Source organism: Phyllostomus hastatus, unplaced genomic scaffold, assembly GCF_019186645.2.
Source record: "Phyllostomus hastatus isolate PE091 unplaced genomic scaffold, TTU_PhHast_1.1 phas_contig_86, whole genome shotgun sequence".
Taxonomy (NCBI): Eukaryota; Metazoa; Chordata; class Mammalia; order Chiroptera; family Phyllostomidae; genus Phyllostomus; species Phyllostomus hastatus.
The window spans coordinates 95,488,857-95,506,159 of record NW_025333977.1 but is presented as its reverse complement, the minus strand read 5'-3'; the positions used below and the strand labels follow the sequence as shown (position 1 = coordinate 95,506,159).

Here is a 17,303-nt window from a genome sequence, read left to right as displayed (position 1 = left end):
TCTTGTGTAGCTGCAGTCTTGTCTGTTCTCCGCCCCTTTCTCGCTAGTCCCACCTGTGGGGTCCCATTTTGCACATGTGGATCTTGTGTCTTGGCAAGGAGCCAGTCTAGGGTCCCTGTCTTTGCTGGAGACCAGAGCTTTCAGGAACCCAGCCCTCACAGAGCAGGACTCCCAGGGAATAGGTCGATTTCTCTCTTCAGGTCATCCACACAGTGAGGAGGAATGTGGGAGTGGGTGGCTGCAGTAGATGGTGGTGGCCTCATGGAGTAAGTAGTATTTGAGCTCAGACCTGGGTGTGGCCCTTCAGAGGCCAAGAAATACAAGTAGTGAGCAGTGGGGAGACATGGGTTGGGGTGCAGATTCAGACAGTCCATAGCAGTTTCTGGCCAGTCCAGGAGTCTTTTTGCCACACCTGACTGGTTTCTGCCCTGCTGCAGCTTGCACATTTCTAGTGGCAGAGAGCAGCCCTACCCATGGGAAAGCATTTTTTCTCAGGCAGGGCAACATGGTTCTGCCTGCAGGAGAAATCTGCTCCTTTCTTTACTTGTCAACCCATTATAGGCTTGATGACAGGCGAGATATCTTCCTTTTGCTGCTTTTCTCTTTATCAAGCAGTCCCAGCTCTTGGTGGGAGGTGATCTCCAGACCTCAGATTTTTCCCCCTGGCATACTATGATTGGGGGCTCTCAAATAGAGTATATCTCACATGACAGCTGGGGCCAGTTTCGTGGAGTTCTGTGTTGAAAGATGTTTTGGAAAGGAGTCTATGGTCAATTAGCAGTGTCTGCCTAATGCAGGCAAGCAGAAGGAGGGGTGAGCATGTGCCCCAGGTTTGCAATCCTCATTTTGGGACCCTGGACAGTTGGTCAGTGCAGCACTAGTGCACAGTGTTCTGCTGTGATCTGACACTGGCAGTGGACAGCAGGGCTGGTTTAGCTTCTGGCTTCTTATTAGTGACAGGCTTCTCAACTGCATCATGATATCAGTTCATATTAAATTGGTGGTCAGCCAAAAAAAATCCCCCAGTCTTTTTCGTAAAAACAGCCATCAAACCAGACCTTTCCCCATCTTGACATTGTTTCCATTATATAGATCTATAATTAATTTGAATCAATCCTTGTTGACAGACATTCGTTATTTCCAAATTTTTATAACTAGAAACAATACTGCTGTGAATTTTTTTGTATTTATCTCTTTTCGTGTTGACCTTTTCTTAGTGTGAATTTCTAGAAAAGGAATTTCTGGACCAGGAGCTTCTTCTGAGATTGTAGGTAGGAGCCACCTGATTGTCATAGAATGTTCCAGAAACTCTAAACTGTCAGGGAATGTCAGGAACCTGGAACAGGTGCCCACCCCCTTCCTTGATTTGCATGTGGCCCAGGAGTCTTAACAGATAGTGAATCCCAGTGTGGAATTGAGGACTGACTGCAGAATATTCAGTCCTGGCTGATGAACTTGGTTTGTGGGAGAAGCTTCCCAAAAGGAGCAGACCTGGACAGCAAGACACCAAAATCCATGTAGAAGATAACTGTGGCAAAGAAGTGGGGTCTAAGGCATGGTTCAGCGGGCCTGGAGACTTAAGAGGGAGGAGGCAGCAGTGGGAGCAGGGGGAGGTAAGTGTGAAGTGGAGGTGGAGGTGGGCCTGGCAGTCCTCTGACCCAAAAGTCTCACTTACGAACTTAGGTCAAAAGCAAAGATCTTTGTCCCTAGGGCAATCTGCTTTGGGGAGGGAGAAGATAACTGTTATGCTCTCATTTGTCACTTTCCCTCCCCCAGGAAAGAACTGGGGTTAGAACTGAGTACTAATTGGGACAGGGGCTTAAATCTCTGAGTTTTAGGGTGCTGCTATAAATAAAACATCTTTATTGGTTCAGCCAGTCAAGTATCTACATAATTTAATTTGATAATTATTTTTAGCTACTACTCTGAAAAAGTTCTGCCTTCTTCTGAGAATGCCTGTTGCTGCATGTACTTGTGAACCCTGGGCATTTTCACTTAAAAATTCTATTTCTGTTAGCTAGTAAGAAAAATACCATCCCCTGATGTCTAATATTGTATAGCTAGCTTCTGATCAGAACCAATAAAAATTAATGTTCTCTGGTTCAAGATGTGTTCTTAAGGTACATATCTACATTCATGATGTGCTCACTTTTGTCCACTCATTTTACTGGAGGACAGTGCTGGTTGTGGTGCTGTGCTGGTTGCAGTAGGATAGCCTGGCCCTTTCTTTTGTTATCAGGATAGTTTGAGGTTGGTTTGATTTGGGGGGCATGGAAGGGCTGCTACATTGCACAACTCAAGGGGACACCATTCACGTAGATTCCACAGGACTTGGTCACATATTGAGTGGGGCAGGGGTGGGGATTGGCTGTGAGGAGGGACTAAAATGATGACATCCAAGACTCTGGCTCCAGTCACTGTGTCACTTCATGGGGTGATGAGGGAAAGATCGTGAGTGAGGTTTGTAGCACGCAGGACATGCAGCAGGGATAATGTAAGAAAACACATGTTTTAGGGCCCTGCACACAGCAGGCATGGGAAAATGCCTTCACTCATTCAGCAAGCACTTAGTGAGCACTTTTAGTTGAGCACATGTGTTGGCACTTGGGGAATATCAGTAAGCTAAACAGACAAAGTACCTTTGCCTTCATAGAGTTCACATACTAATATGGGAGACAGGCAACAAATCAAAAAATACAGTGAATACATTATACACTGTGTCCCAAGGTGATGATCGTCATGGAGAGGAGGAAAAAAAGGGTAAGGATTAGGAATGTTGAGGGGAGGGAGGTGTGGTTTTACATTTGATGAGTAGGGTGGGCCTCAGAAAGTGACATTGAGTAAAGACCTGAAGAAGATGAGGGCTAAGTCCATGCTGAGATTGGGGGAGATTATTCTAGGCAGAGGGAATAGCCAGTGCAAAAGCCCTGATCCAGGACTGTGCCTGACCCTTTTGAGAAGACAGGAAGCTAGTGAGGCTGGAAGAAAATGAATAAGGGGAAGAGGTGCCAAGATGAGGTCAGCTGAGGACAGACCTTGAAGGACATGACAAGGACAGTGTCTTCTAAATGTGATGTGGAGCAGAGGAAGCACTTTATCTGATCCATGTTTTATTTTGTCAGACTTGCTCTGACTCCTGTGTGGAGAAGAAAGGCAGGGAGACCGGTGAGGAGGCTGTTGTGATAGTCCAGGGAGCTGGCCTGGACTACCTCCTGACAAGTTGGCAGAATCTGGGTATATTTCAAAAGTATATTCCCTTGAGAGAGGAGGGGAATCTGGAGTTGCCATTGTGAAGGGAAAGTCTGTGGGTGCCTGTCAGACCCCTCCCCTTGGCCTTGAGTGGACGTCCAGCCCTTTCTCCCAAGCATGTTCTGGAACCTGCTGGCCCAGGCATTAGGAGCCTAATAATGCAGAAATCCTGGGTTGGCAAAACCCCAGAAATTTCTTGACTGCTTCCAACCATCTCCTCCTATCAGAGATGAAGAGTGCCTCTCCTGCTGGTCCCAAGCCTCCCTTCAGAGTGATACACCATGCTGATGTCCTGCCTGTGAGCCAAGCCATTCAGGCAGCCAGGCAGGCCCTTGCCCTTAGTTCAATACCCCTCACCTGCTTGCCTTTTCTTAGCCTCCTCTGCCCCAAACCATGGGCAATGGGAATGAGGACGACTTCACAAATTCACGAGCAGGCCCAGGCTGCACTCCTCTCCCTTCTCTAAGGGAGGATGCCCTGTTTCACCTGCTCACATTTGTTTCGAGGCCACATCAGCAAGAGCTAGGACAGCGGTGTCAAACTCATTTTCACTGGGGGTCACATCAGCATCGTGCTTGCCTTCAAAGGGCTGAATGTAATTTCAACTCCTTAACCGTTAAGGAGTAGTTACATTTATATAGTCCTAAAATTATTTTAGCCCTTCAAAGGCAACTGTAAGGCTGATGTGGCCCCCAATGAAAATGAGTTTGATACCCCTGGACTAGGCAGAGTCGAATCCATCGCTTACGTGGAATGCACCATGGAGCATTGGGCAGTGTGGGGAAGGTCCAGGCCTGGCACTCCCTGGCAGAGCCACCAGCAGCTCAGAAGTACCCACGAGACACATGGGGTGTCTGCTTCTGGGGACTGCACAGAAACCTCCCTCTGTCTCTGTGTGTTTCTGCAAACTCAAGGTGACCAGACAATTTTAAATCCATATGAGCAGAGCTCTTACTGCACGTTTCCAGCTGTGTGTGTGTGTGTGTGTGTGTGTGTGTGTGTGTGTAAAGGGTTCCTTGTGAGGTACTCACAGGTTGCCAAAGAGAAGGCAAGATGGAGGGAGGAGTGTGGAGATTTCAGCCACACAGCTGGGTAGGCTTTTCCACTGGAGACTATCTGCTCATGGATAAGTTGGCATCAACTGCCAGTGTGTGTGACATGGGGACCCTTTCACTCTTCTACACACTGTTTGTTATGAGGCACTGTTTGAAGCTTTATCAGAACTGTTGATGTAAGAAATGTTCAAACCTATGGAGAATTTTTACAAGTTTATTTGAGCCAAACTGACGTGCTGGAAAGCAAAATCTCAAATGTTTCAGAGAAGGGCAGTTTTGAAGTTTCTTTTGTACATTTTAAATGAAGGAGAAAACTTCAAGATGATTACATGGAGGTGGGAAAAAGCAAGATGGGGATTGGGTTACAATATAGCAAAGATCATCTGCTCTCTTGAGGGTGGATAAAGCTTATTTCAAAAGTATGTTAACCTGGGTGCACAGAAACAATGGACAGGGCTTAAGGCAAAAATAAACCTTTTACTGAAAAAGTTACATGCTTGGGGTGTGACTACCCATTTCCCACTATGACCTGTCTAATTACCAATTTATGATCAGATCACCCTGTGAAGTTACATTCCACAGAACCCCCTTTTTTGTTCACAGTTCCTTTTATGGTCATAAATCAATCTGAAGATTGTATTGATGACCACCCTTTTGGTTGGATAGTGTGTTCTCACAACTCCAGGAAGGCTCATTCCTAGAGAGTCTCAGTATCAACAATGTCTTGTTGAAACGGTGGACTATTGGGGGTGGGAAATACCATAACCATGGGATGTGAGTTGAGGCTAAATTTTCCAAAAGGGAAGGGCAGTTAAATGGAAGGTAGTCAGGTCTTACGGTCTACATTGTGAAAAGAACACTGGATTATTTCTATCCCTTGAATAATCATGATCCAAGTTTTGCCTTCTGTCTCACTTTTCTGTATTTTGCATGTAGTTTAACAATCACATAAGTCATGAAAAGAGTATTAACAGTTATCTTACATGTTTTCAGTAATCCTAAAGAGTTGGACTATATAGAGAATCCCAAAGAACAATTATAACTACTATTATGACAAATACTATTAGCAGACAGGCAAAAACAATAAAAATGGATTCTGATTTAAAGATCAATTTGTCAGTATATAGGCCTTATTAATATCTTTGGGTAGCTGTCTGCCTCTGATATCAGTGGCTTTTTATCCTAGAGGAGTCTTTAGTGTCCCTTCTAAGCAGAAGCAAGTGTCAGAGACAGGGGTGGGTGTTCATTAGTGGTTAGGCTCCTGGTAGCTTCCCTTCCATTGAGGTTGAAGAATGTTTTTATTTGATGTTCTTTCTTTTTTTTTTAATTTTGAATTTTTTTATTGTTGTTCAAATACAGTTGTCTCCATTTTCCCCCTTACCCCTTCACTCCACCCCAGCCATCCCCATCTCCCCTCTGGTAACTGTCAGTATGTTTTTTTATTTCAATGTCTCTGGTTATATTTTGCTTGCTTGTTTGTTTTGTTGATTAGGTTCCACTTATAGGTGAGATCATATGGTATTTGTCTTTCACTGCCTGGCTTATTTCACTTAACATAATGCTCTCCAGTTCCATCCATGCTGTCACAAAGGGTAGGAGCTCCTTTTTTCTCTCTGCTGCATAGAATTCCATTGTGTAAATGTATCATAGTTTTTTGATCCGCTCATTTACTGATGGGCACTTAGGTTCTTTCCAATACTTGGTTTTTGTGAATTGTGTTCCTATGAACATTGGGGTGCATAGATTCTTTTGGATTGGTGTTTCAGGATTCTTAGGGTATAGTTCCAGCAGTGGAATTGCTAGGTCAAAAGGGAGTTCCATTTTTAGATTTGTGAGGGAATTGCATACTGTTTTCCACAGTGGTTATACCAGTCTGCATTCCCACCAATAGTATACGAGGGTTCCCTTTTCTCCACAGCCTTCCCAGTACTAGTTGTTTGTTGAATTGGTTATGTTGGCTATTCTGATTGGTGTGAAGTGGTATCTCATTGTGGTTTTAATTTGCTGGCTAGTGATGCTGAGCATCCTTTCTTATGTCTCTGGGCCTCCTGTATGTTTTCCTTGGAGAAGCGTCTGTTCAGGTTCTTTGCCCATTTTTTAATTAGATTTTATGTCTCCCTGGAGTAGAGTCCTGTGAGTTCTTTATATATATGTTTTTCCATACAGTTGGTTCCCTTTTCATTTTGTTGATGTTTTCTTTAGCTGTACAAAAGCTTTTAATTTTGATGAAGTCCCATATGTTTATTTTTTCCTTTATATCCCTTGCTCTAGGGGACATATCACTGAAAATATTGCTGCATAGAATATCTGAGATTTTCCTACCTATGTTCTCCTCTAGGACTTTTATGTATCATGACTTATATTTAAGTCTTTTATCCATCTTGACTTTATTTTTGTATATGGTGTAAGTTGGTGTTCGAGTTTCAGTTTTTTGCATGTAGCTATCCAGATCTCCCAAAACCATTTGTGGAAGAGGCTATTTTTACTCAATTTTATGCTTCTCCCCCATTTGTTGAATATTAATTGACCATAGAGACTTGGGCTTATTTCTGAGCTCTTTATTCTGTTCCATTGATCTATGTGTCTGTTCTTATGCCAGTACCAGGCTGTTTTGATTACAGTGGCCTTGTAATAGTTTGATATCAGGTATTGTGATCGCTCCTACTTTGTTCTTCTTTCTCAGAATTGTAGAGGCTATTTATGGTTCAAATAAATTTTTGAAATGTTTGTTCTATATCTGTGAAATATGTTATTGATTTTAATAGGGATTGCATTGACTCTATAAATTGCTTTGCATAGTATGGACATTTTGATGATGTTAATTCTTCCAATCCATGAACACGATACATGCTTCCATTTGTTTGTGTCTTCCTTAATTTCTTTCTTCAGTGTTGTATAGTTTTCTGAGTCTTTTACCTACTCGGTAAGGTTTATTCCTAGGTATTTTACTTTTCTTGTAGCTATAACAAATGGGATTTTTTTTCCTGATTTCTGTTTCTGATATTTCATTGTTGGTGTACAAAAGTGCCTTCAATTTCTGAATATTGTCTTTGTATCCTGCTGTTTTTGCCAAATTCACTTATTAGGTTGAGTAGTTTTTTGGTAGAGTCTACAGGATTTTCTGTGTACACTATCATGTCATCTACAAACAATTAGTTTTGTTTCCTCCTTTCCAATTTGGATGCCTTTTATTTCTTTTTCTTGTCTGATTGCTGTGGCTAGGACTTCCAATACTATGTTGAATAGGAGTGGTGAAAGTGTACATACTTGTCTTGTTCCTAATCTTAGTGGGAAACCTTTTAGATTTTGCCCATTGAATACGATATTGACTGTAGGTTTCTCATATATGTCCATTATTATGCTGAGGTATGCTCTCTCTATTCCCAATTTGCTGAGTGTTTTTTTTATCATAAATGGGCTCTGTACCTTATCAAATGCTGTTGCTGCATCTTTTGATATAATCATGTAATGTTTGTGTTTCCTTTTGTTTATGTGTTATATTATGTATATTGATTTGCAAATATTGTACCATCCTTGCATCCCTGGGATGAATCCCACTTGATCATGGTGTATGACCTTTTTAATGTATTGCTGGGTGTGGTTTGCCAATATTTTGTTGAGTATTTTAGCATCTATGCTCATCAGTGATACTGACTTGTAATTTACTTTCTTTGTTGTGTCTTTATCTGGTTTGGGGTTTGGATGATGCTTACTTCATAAAGAGTTTGGGAGCCTCCTTTTGGGTTTTTTGAAATGGTCTGTGAAGGATAGGGGTTATCTCATCCTTAAATGTTTTGTAAAATTCTCCTGTGAAACCATCTGGTCTGGGGCCTTTGTGTGCTGGGAGCTTTTTGATTACTGCTTCAATTTCACCAGCTGTTATTGGTCTATTCAGGCTTTCTGCTTCTTCTTCATTAAGTTTTTGGAGATTATATTTTTCTAGAAATTTGTCCATTTCACCCAGAATTTCAAATTTTTTGTCATATAGTTCTTCATAGAAATTTCTTACACTCCTTTGCATTTCTGTAGTAACAGTTGTAATTTCTCCTCTTTCATTTCTGATTGTGTTTATTTGGGTCCTCTCTCTTTTTTTCTCAATGAGTTTGCTCAAAGGCTTGTTGATTTTTTTTTATCTTTTCAAAGAACCAGCTCCTGGATTGGATGATCCTCTGAATTGCTCTTTTAGTTTCTGTGTCTTTTAATTCTGCTCTGCTCTTGGTTATTTCCTTCCTTGTACTTACTGTAGGCTTTGTTTGTTGTTGTTCTTCCAGTTTTTGTAGATGTAGGGTTAGGTTGATTAATTGAAATGTTTCTGTCTTTTTTAAGTAGGTCTGTATTGCTATGAATTTCCTTCTCATGACTGCCTTTGCTGTGTCCCATAAGCTGTGGACTGTTGTGAGTTCATTTTCATTGGTTTCCAGAAACTTTTTGATTTGTTCCTTGATCTCATTCTTAACCTATTCATTGTTTACTAGGATGCTCTTAAATATCCATGAGTTTGAGTTTTTTTAAGTTTTTTCCTTGAGGTTGGTTTCTAGTTTCAGGCCCTTGAGGTCTGAAAATGGTTGATATGATTTCAGTTTTCTTGATTTTGTTGACACCTGTTTTGTGTCATATCATGGGGTCTATCTTTGAAAATGTTTTATGTGCATTTGAAAAGAATGTGTATTTTGCTTCTTTGGGATGAAAGGTTCTGTATATATCAGTTAAGTCCACTTGATCTAGGACATTGTTCAATGTCGCAATATCTTTGTTGATATTTTGTTTGGAAGATCTATGCATTTTTGACAGTGGGGTGTTGAAATTCCCTATTATAATTGTGTTGCTGTCTGTATCTTTCTTAAAGTCCTCTAAGATTTTCCTTATGTGATTGGGTGCTCCACTGTTGGGTGCATATATGTTTATAATGTTTATGTCTTCTTGATGTATTCTTCCTGTGAGTATCATGCAGTGTCCTTTTGGGTCTCTTTTTATGGCCTTTGTTTTCAAGTCTATTTGTCTAATATGTATATTGCTACCCCAGCTGTTTTTTCCCTGTCCATTTGCTTGGAATATTTTTTTCCAACCCTTCAGTTTCAGTCTGTGTTGGTCTTTTGTTCTGAGGTGGGTTTCTTGTAGGCAGCATATCTGTGGGTCTAGTTTTTTATCCATTCACCTACCCTGTGTGTTTTGATTGAAGCATTTAATCCATTTACATTTAGGGGTGTAATTGGCAGGTACTTATTCTTTGCCATTTTACTCCCTTCGTACCTGTGTTACTCTCTTTTTCTTCCTTTTCGTAAAGCTGTCCCTTTCGCATACCTTGCGGTGCTGGCTTGATGGCAATGTGTTCTTTCAGCTGCCTTTTGTCTGGAGAACTCCTTATTTCACCTTCCGTTTTAATTGAGAGCCTTGCTGGGTAGAGTAGTCTTGGTTTCAGGCCTCAGCTTTTCATTACTTGGAATATTCCTTGCCATTCCCTTCTGGCTTATGGTTTTTCCATTGAGAAGTCAGCTGCTAGCCTTATCTGGGCTCCCTTGTATGTTACTTCCTGTTTCTCCCTTGTTATCTTAAGATTCTCTCTTTGTCTTGGAATTTTACTATTTTAATTATGATGTGTCTTTGAGTGGGCCCCTCTGGGTTCCTCTTGTTTGGGACTCTGTTTCCTGGATTTTTGTAACCTTTTCTTTCATCATATTAGGGAAGTTTTCCATCATTACTTTTTAAAATAAGTTTTCTGTCCCTTGCTCTTCTTCTTCCAGTATCCCTATCATACAGATATTATTACATTTCATGTTGTCCTGCAGTTCCCTTAACCCCTCTTCATTTTTTTGAGTCTTTTTTCCTTTTCTTGCTCATTGTCGCAATTTTTTTCCACCTTGTCCTCCAGCTCACTAATTTGATCCTCTGCTTCATGTAGTCTGCTTTTGATTCCTTCTACTGTGTTCTTCAATTCAGAAATTGTATTCTTCATTTCCTCTTGACTCTTGTTGATAGTTTCTGTTTCCTTTTCTATGTTGATATAGTTTGCAATAAGTTCCTCATAGGTTCCCTGTAGTCCTTGGTAGTTCTCACTGAGCTCATTGAGCTTCCTTATAACCATTGCTTTGAACTCAATATCTGATAGTTGGCTTGTGTCTATTTCATTCAGCATTCTTTCTGAGGAATCCTCCTTTCCTTTCATTTTGTGACTGTTCCTTTGCCTCCCCATTGTTTGTGAGACTTTTCTTGTTTGCCTCTGCTTCTTAAATTTATCTGTTCTGACCCCCTGAGTTTATGGTGTGAACTTCTATGGTAGAAGACTTGTGAGATTCAATGGTGCCGTCTCCTTGATCTCCTAAACTTGATGCTCTTGGGATGCCATGTATGTTGGCTCTCTTGACGTAATTGGGTTTTGATTGTTGTTGGGTCGTTTGTTGGTGAGCCCTTCCCTCCACCTGGTTGACTGAGGGTCACTCCACCCACAATGTCGTGTATGCTATTGTGCAGGTGCAGGCATTTAGTGCTGAAGCTGATTTTTCTTTCTGCCTAAGGTTGTAAGGCTTCTCTCTCACTATTCAGTTGTTTGTTGTCAGCCATTTCTCCACAATTTAGTTGTAATTACTAATTGGTCTTGGGAGGAAGTTAGTGCGGCTTCCATTCACTCCTCTGCCATCTTGCCTCCCTGAGGAAGCAGATGCTGTCAATTTCCTCCTCTTGACACACAAGTGGGCATGTCCTTGTCACTGGAGCTGTCTGTTGATTCTTGCCTCCTCTTTTCTCCTGAGGATGTTTATGTCAAGGGCTCAAGTGTTCCTCAGTGTCTCTTGTACAGGGCTTGGTCTCCAAAGCAATATTCTTTACTAAAATGAGGAGAAATGCACCTCTGAAGGGGGTCCTTCTGGAAGCCACAAGTTTGGGAGAACTTCAGGCTCAGACCCGGCCAAGTCCACTACATGGTCACTCATCCCTCCCAGCTCGATGCTCTCTCTATGCTCCTCCCCATGGACTTCCTTGATGCAAGGCTCCGAGGCAAAGGCAACACACGCTACCCACTACCCAAAAGGCCTGATTTTCTTTCCAGTAAACAAAATCTCCAGGTTGGCAGTCAATGATCTTGAAGTCTTTGTATTGTGGGAGCTCTCTGTGAAAGGAAGTGGTTACCTACTCGGCATTTTCTTGAAGTGATTTTACTGAACCTTGGCAATAGTGTAAGATTTCTCCTTTCAGTAATGTCAGCTCATAAGTTCCTTCATCTGATTTAAGTCTAGCTTAAATGTACTGTAATGCATGAAGGAATGCAAAACCCCAAAAATGGAGAGCCAGGGGGCAGGGAAGAATCAAGTGGCCACCTTGGGTTTCTCATCACCCCAACTATTTGTTGTTTTTATTTTTTCTGGAAAACCTTTCTCTCTATTTATTTACTTATTTATTTACGTTGTTATTGTATTTTTCCATTACCATTTATCCCCTTTATACCCTCTTCCACCTCCACCCACCCCCTTCCCCTCTTAATCACGACACTGTTGTCCATGTCCCTGAGTCCTTTTTTTAATCACTGATTTTACAATGCCTTCCATGCAGTTTAGCATTAAAAAAAAAAAAAACAACTAAAAACCAAATCTTTTTAGATATTCCAAAGGTCTTTCTTAAGTACCACAAAGTCATTCCTATATATATGAGGTTTTTAACCCGTAAAACCTCAATTTCTAATGAAAATTAAGAAGTCAAATTTATGAAGACATTTTATAACCTCTAGAGACATTTCATAGGTGTCAAATCAAAGTCAATTATTACCATGGATTATTTTTGTAAAAATGGATAAATATAAATATTATATTTAATACCAATTGCTTGAAAGACATTTCTGTTCCATAAGCCAACAAACTTTAACTGTATTTACTAAAGATTAATTTTAGATCATGTGAACTTGAAAAGCATTTGGCATAGTTTTTATATTTCTGAGAATTTTGGAATACCCAATTATTATAAGCGCTTGCCTTCAAAATCAATTAATTTTAATTTATTAAATTAATTTTAGCCCTGGCTGGCGTAGCTCAGTGGATTGAGCGCAGGCTGGGAACCAAAGTGTCCTAGGTTCGATTCCCAGCCAGGGTACATTCCTGGGTTGCAGGCCATAACCCCCAGCAACCGCACATTGGTCTCTCTCTCTCTCTCTCTTTCTCTCTCCCACTCCCTCCCTTCCCTCCCTAAAGATAAATACATAAAATATTTAAAAAAATTAATTTTAATATCATCTGGATGTAGAAAGTTATTTCACATTTACAACATACATATATAGAAACACATAGACAGCCAAGGAGACCTTTAGTCATGAAAAAAAAAAACTTAGTAGTTTAAAACAAGCAAACAAAATATAACCAGAGACATTGAAATTAAAAACAAACTGACAGTAAACAGAAGAGAAGTAGGAGGGGATAATGGGGAGGAAAGGGGGAAGAGTTGTCGAGGCATATGTGTAAAGGACACATGGACAAAACCAAAGAGGGGGCTAGGATCAAGGGTGAGAGGTGGGGATGGCTGGGGTATGGGGGACTAGTGGGTGAAAAATGGAGACAACTGTACTTGGACAACAATAAAAAAAAATACTCCATATCCTTAATTGGGTCTACTTTACACGTAAATTTAACTAGGTATGTTAAACTCTTTGATTAAAATTATGGACTCAAGTTTCTAAACAACAACAAAATGCAGTAGTTTATAAAAGGACATTTGGATCCAAATCTGGTTTTGGCATTTGAGATAAGAACTTAAAATTTGTATCTGTCCTTGACAAGTCAAGTTTTTCTTTTAAAATAAGGACATCTAGTGTGGGGCTGGGGCTTAGGATTGCCGCTGAAAGAGCCTTCAGGGTCTGAATTTGTCTGGTGCATTCCAGCTAGAAGAGCGAGGTCTGTGGGGGCAGTTAATGCTGCTGGGGCATGCGACCCAGCCCTTGATGATGGAAACCAGCCTACCACACCCTTATGGACTGTTCCTTCCTTGGTGCCCTTCCCTTGGGTCACAAGGTCCCCATCTTGAGCCCCTTCACCTGCTTGGGGTAGCCTTGCAGCTGTCTCAGGTGTCCTAGTCTGAAACCTTTTGCATTGCACACAACTCATTTTTAAACACCTGAGTAATATTGTAGAGAAAAATGCCTATTGGATGCAAAAGAGGCTAATTTTTTTTTTGGAAAATTTTAAGATGGAACGCAGCCTAGTAGTGTGTGGTGTTGAAGAATACAGTGGCTACTGGTACAGTTAGTTGATAGCCACTATATTGATTGATGTTAAGGGTTCTGGAAAAGTCAAAGCTTTCCTCTTTTGTTAAACCCTCATCATGTTTCATTGAAATAAAATTATTTTTAAAAATATGGGCATCTATTTTTAATGCCTCAAAAGAATTGGGTCACCACTTAAACTACATCATAGGTTGGTCCATTTACTAAATCTTCTTTTTGAAGCTTTGAAAGACCAATTAAACATTTTTCACTTATTCTGCCTAATTTTATAACCAGTTTTTTTTCTAATTGTGTGTGGAAATGATTAAAAGTAATGAAGGATCCTGCAGGAGTATTCATGGGAGGCTGATGGTTGTGATGCTTGTTGGCCTCAGAGACAGAATTTTCCATGTTAATTTTAGTTGTCCTTTGATATCTGTCAAGTCTGAATAAACTTCTAGAGAAAACCAGCCTCTAAGTGCACATCTTCAGATGAACTACATCATACCCTAGAGGAAATGTTTCCTCAGGCAATTCCACAAAGATTCTTAGACACCTAAGAATACCTGAGATTTAGGTTGGGGAAGCAAGTGTTCTTTCTCTTTCAAAGCTAAGGAGAGTTCTATCTTTCATTTAATCAGCAAAGATTATGTTCAGACTCTCAGTAAGCAATCCAATTTTTAAAAAAGTAAAAGCAGCAAACCATTTTCCCTTCCTTTCCCTGGGTTATCCCAACCCTTTTCCACTTCAAGAATTTTCTAAGAACAGCTAAAGTCAGCACCTGCTACCTAAAGCAGGGAAGTCTGGGATTTTAAGAGACAACTTATTCAAGTTTACCCAATGTGAAGCAGGGAGCCAATGGGGCATAATGAGCCTCTGCTGGTATCTAGCACTTGGGTACAGGTCTGCAGAGGGATGGGGGGAGAGTGGGGGCTTTTTCAGAATGCTGCAGAGTATTCCAAGTAAATGTTAATGTAAGAAATGTCCAAATCTGTAGAGATTTTTTGTAAATGTTTATTTGAGCTAAACTAATAACATGCTGGGAAGCAAGATTTCAGATGCTCTGGAGAATAACAGTTTTGCAGTTTCTTTTATACATTTGGAATTAAGGAGGGAACATAAGGAAGGTTATATGAAGGTGAGAAAAAAAAGGTACAGGATAGTTAAAATTATGCTCCCTTGAGAATGATTACTTCTGAGGGCTCTGAAATAAAGGCATTTCAAAGGTGTGTTAACCTGGATGCACAAAAACAACGGACAGGGCTTGCTTAAGGCAAAGGTAAAGCTTTTATTGGTTGGTGAGTATTCACCATGACCAACCGGTTAGGAATTTATGATCAGATCACCCTGTGAGTTTGCTTTTGTTTAGATTTATTAGAGTCCCTTTTTTGTCCACAAGGCAGTGCTAGAATTTTAAGTTCTGCCTGTCTCCATCCCTTCCCCTACCTAACACATACACATCAGGCCCAAAGGAAGCTGCTGTTGGGTGACTGATGTCTGGAGACTCCTGTAGGGTGGTATTCCTCTGACACCTTGAAGGCATCTAGGCCAGCCCACATGTATTGCAGATAGGGAAGCAGGCCTTGAAATGAGAGCTGACCTACCCTGATCCACAGTCAGATCAAGGCAAAGCACCTAGTCTCTTAATTTCTACCCCAAGGGAAGAATGACCTTTGTCACACTTTAGCCTCTGGGGAGCAGATTGGGATGTCCTTTTGTCACGGGAGAGACACTGCATGTTCCTGGAGGTCAGAGCCAGTTGGTAGAGCTGAACTCTTATCCTATTCTTAAACTATGAGTTGGATTTGCACCCATCCCTGTGTCTTAAGGCAGAATTGCAAGCAGGCAGGTTGCTTCCCTTCCTGCTGGGTGGGTCTGCTCCATTTGTCTTGGTCCTCTCTGCTCCAGGGCCTCCTTCCCTAAGCCCCTACTTCGAGTCTCACCTAGGAGTCAGTGAACACTCTGACATTGTACACTTGGCAATGAGGCCCTGCCAGTCCCTGTGACAAGTGGAGGCAATGGAAGCAGAGGTGGTTAGGGGGTAAACCATTTGGCCCTGAGGCTCTTGAATGTAAGGCTTTCCCATTAATCTGAAGATGAGGCCACTGAGGAAGGACTGCAGCGTAGGTAGGGCCTGTGTTCATTCTCTGGAAGTACTGCACCACTTCTAGAGAGAACCCTGCCCTGGCCCCAGGGGCTTTTAAAGGCTGAGTGATATACTACAGGGACATGCAAATGAAAAGGCATGGCTAGAGGGGGTACCAGAAGTTGTGTTAGAAATGTCTTGTATAAATTTCCACCTTCTCTCTTGTCCTATGCTATAAAGCAATCTGTAGTGGGAACCAATGTTAGCTAAATTCATGAGTTTGGGATGAGTAAGTTTGTCAGCCCTGCTCCTGTCACAGAGAAACTCCCAGAAACTTGGTTCTCCTTGCTGACAGTAAAGAATTAAAGATCAGCAAACCTACTAGCATACAAGCAACGTTTATTAATGCTAAGTTCTAGTAGGAAAGCATGGGCAAAGGGGGCTGGAGCAGGGTGGTCAAAAAGGGAGGCCAGACCCCTCCCTCTACCTCCTCTACCCCCAAGAGGCCGAGTGGCCAGGCCTTCCACCCCCAGCCCATGTGGCAAAACAAGCAGAGAGAGTTCATTGTTCTGAGGGATGTGGGTGAGGGAGCTACATATTGACATATTGATTGGTGGGTAAAGGTGGTTCCAGCTTCCCTCCAGGGAGAAGTGACTACCCAAACATAGGTATGTATGGGGGACTGTTAGCCCAAATCCTTATCTCGATCCAGACTATCTATCTATTCATTTTGCATATGTGACGGGAGGCAGGCAGTTGACCAAAGTTGTTTTATGGCTTCTCTGTGGATCCCTTCCTCCTTCCCCCTTCTAGGCCTTTGGATGAATACAATCTCAAGGTTTTCCTTTTCCCAGCTAGTGGAAATGATGCACACAGACTTTCAAGGGCTTCCCCCCTCCCACACTACCTTATTATTTGGAATGCCTGGCAGCCTTATTTAGGACTAGGCTCAGGACTGCTGGATCAACAGGTGCCTTTGCTTTTATCCTCCTGTATTAAGTTTTTTGTTAGATTGCAATGGTGAGGGCCCTGCCTTTATTTCCCCTCTGGCTGCTTATTCTACTGTAGCACTCCTACTTGGTGCTTGGAACATTGGGAGGATGTGTACACATCATGGGAATGAGGGGCAGTGAGGTGGAAAGGAGCACCCAATCTTGAAAGTCTCATCAACTTGGGCTTTAATTCAATCTGTGCAACCTCGGGCAAGTCCCTGTATGGGAACAAGTGCCACAGGCTAGGTGTCTTTAACAACAGACATTTGTTCCTCACTTTGAGTTCCTGAGGTTGAAAGTCTGAGATCAAGGTGTAGGCAGGGTTGATTACTTTGAGACCTCTCTCCTTAGTATGTAGATGGCTGCTTTCTTGCCATGTCCTCACATGGTCATCCCTCTGTGTGTATCTGTGTCCTGATCTTATAAGGATTCTAGTCATATTGGATTAGGAGCCTAATGACCTCATTTTAACTTAATTATCTCTTAAAGACCCTACCTTCAAACACAGACATATTCTGAAGTACTCTGGGGGTTACAGTTCAACATATAGATTTGAAGGAGGCACAGTTCAGCTCCTAACAAACACCAGCACAGTGCATGAACCCTGAGTAGGTGTGCAGTAAAGAGTCACTTTTGTTAATTACTGATTTTTTTTAAAGTACAGAAATCAGTGGTTTACTTAATGTAGGTGGTCATTGTGAGAAAGGATCCATTCAGTCACTGAGTAAATATTTACTGAGCAC

General features: G+C 41.6%; 1 protein-coding gene across 7 annotated transcripts in view; it reads left to right on the top strand.

Annotated features, from left to right (window-relative positions):
• IQSEC1 (IQ motif and Sec7 domain ArfGEF 1) overlaps positions 1-17,303 on the top strand; it is a 211,821-nt gene that overhangs the window by 147,596 nt on the left and 46,922 nt on the right. The window lies entirely within an intron of this gene.